Here is a 2273-nt window from a genome sequence, read left to right as displayed (position 1 = left end):
GCTTAGATGAAAATTTAAGCAGCCCCTTGTGGGGGACAAAATCTCATTTGCATGCAGGTTCTGTTCCTCTTGCTCCATCTTTTGTTTTCAGGATGACAAATGGTTTCTCCCTCTCCCCCTGCAAAATCTCATTAGAGGGTACGGCAATGAAGCTCCAGCACAGCCCCATGGCCCGTTCTTTTCCTGCAGGGGTTAGATGCAAAGCACAATTCAATCTGGCAACTTGGCACGTGCTATCAAATGCTAGCACATTGAAGTTGGGTGCAAACCGTGCCAGTGAGACAATGCTGAGGGTATAATGTGTACCACGATGAACACAGTGACCCAGCCAGCGGCATATCTAAATTAGGTTTTCTATCAAGGAAAAGGATTTCTGCGGCTATCAAGGGCTACTAATTTTGTATACTGCAGTGTGAGGGACACATTGTTCCAGATATTCAAAATCCATATTTGTGGTATCTTTCCGGCCAGGCCCAGATGCTATGCTTGACCCAGGACTGCTGCAGAGAATGGTAACCAATACGTTGTTCCCCCTTTTCTTAGCATAATGTTTCAATACACTTACCCGTGATATTAATGCTATAGGTTTTCTGCCCCTTTCCACATCACTGACTACTAACACTGATCACAAGGAAACCACGTGGCTAAATGTGCAAATCCTGACACAAGCACAGCATCTAATTCTCCATTTTGTTTATTTAAATCTTTATATGTTTGATTGGCATTATTCCACTTCCGATGCATGCCACAAGCATTTCAATATCTCATTATGAACTGGGGCCTCAGTGTGTGGATCGTGAAATCTGCACAATGAGATCAGGTTCAGAGTAGGGAGGTGTTCGAGAGCAGCAGTGGCGTAGTGGTTAAGAGCAGGTGCATTCTAATCTGGAAGAACCGGGTTTGATTCCCCGCTCTGCCGCCTGAGCTGTGGAGGCTTATCTGGGGAATTCAGATTAGCCTGTGCACTCCCACACACGCCAGCTGGGTGACCTTGGGCTAATCACAGCTTTTCGGAGCTCTCTCAGCCCCACTTACTCACAGGGTGTTTGTTGTGAGGGGGGAAGGGCAAGGAAATTGTAAGTCCCTTTGAGTCTCCTACAGGAGAGAAAGGGGGGATATAAATCCAAACTCCTCCTCCTCCTTTTTCTTCCAAACCTGGGGCAGCCCCAAGGTTGGCATGAAAATCCAGTGAAGAAAAGAAAATATATTTGCTGACTTTAAAGATAATATCATATGATACTGAAGCATGAGCATCTTAGTTGGCAAGCTGATGGAGCAAAAGGGAGGAGGAGCCATCATGATGGGGGAGGGTATGTTTGGAAGCTGCCTATAAAAAGTATACATTTTTCAATGTATGTCAACATATCAGCAGCGGCTAAGCACCAAGGGCATGGGGGGGGGGGTGCCTGATGCATTGGGTGCAAGCCAGTGCGGGGGCAGTGTAGGGGTGCACTCCGGGGAGTTCCGGGAGTGTTCCGGGGCAGGGCAGGGTGGCGCATGTCAAGGGCACAGGGCGCACGCGTGCCCCGGGCGCAGTTCCCCCTCGCTCCGGCCCTACATATTATATATTATAATATATTATATACATATTATATATTTAAGTGATATACATTGTAGGTATAGTGTGTGAATGAAACTGTACAATAAGGTGATATTCTGTTTTTTTATCTTGTACTTTTATCATTAAGACTTTGAAACACACAAAGAACAAACCAACAAAAAGAAAAAAATATTTAAAAACATGAACAACAGTGAGGGGAAGGCTCCTGACTTCATCTGCACCAAATATAAACACACTTAAAGGTTTACAATTTGCTCTCTAGTTACAACTGTAAAATTAATTCTTAATTGTTATAACTGATAAGCTTCTCACTTTTCTCTATTATATCTATTTTCTTAATCTTCTAATCCTCATATCCACAAATTATCAATGCATTGTTCTTATACTCTCATTTCTCTTCAGATTGTATAAATCTTTTGCCTTTTACTAAAGATTTCCGTGGAGAGGAACATTTATGAGTTTTTCGTCAATTCACTGTTTTCTGTTCTATTGAAAAAGTCTAATGGGGTTTCCAATTATCAATAAATTTAAATAGGCTCTTTCCTCATATCAAAGAATTAAATTTAGCCATCTCCATTTAAAATTAATTAAATGAAAAGTAGAGAACCACATTCATTTAGAATTCAGCTGATAGGTCAAAGAGAGCCAGGGACAAGTTCTCCACTCTGCCACCAAAATGTGCTGGGAGTTCGTGAACCAATCTCTCCCTCTC

General features: G+C 42.6%; 1 non-coding gene across 1 annotated transcript; it reads left to right on the top strand.

The window, feature by feature from the left end:
- Positions 1-1943: 1943 nt before the first annotated feature.
- On the top strand, positions 1944-2059 carry LOC125425626. Its single transcript, XR_007243399.1, has one exon. It is a non-coding gene; the product is annotated as a U5 spliceosomal RNA (small nuclear RNA).
- The last annotated feature ends 214 nt before the right edge of the window (positions 2060-2273 follow it).

The sequence above is a fragment of the Sphaerodactylus townsendi genome, unplaced genomic scaffold (genome assembly GCF_021028975.2).
Source record: "Sphaerodactylus townsendi isolate TG3544 unplaced genomic scaffold, MPM_Stown_v2.3 scaffold_976, whole genome shotgun sequence".
Taxonomy (NCBI): domain Eukaryota; kingdom Metazoa; phylum Chordata; class Lepidosauria; order Squamata; family Sphaerodactylidae; genus Sphaerodactylus; species Sphaerodactylus townsendi.
This window is presented reverse-complemented; position numbering and strand designations above follow the sequence as displayed.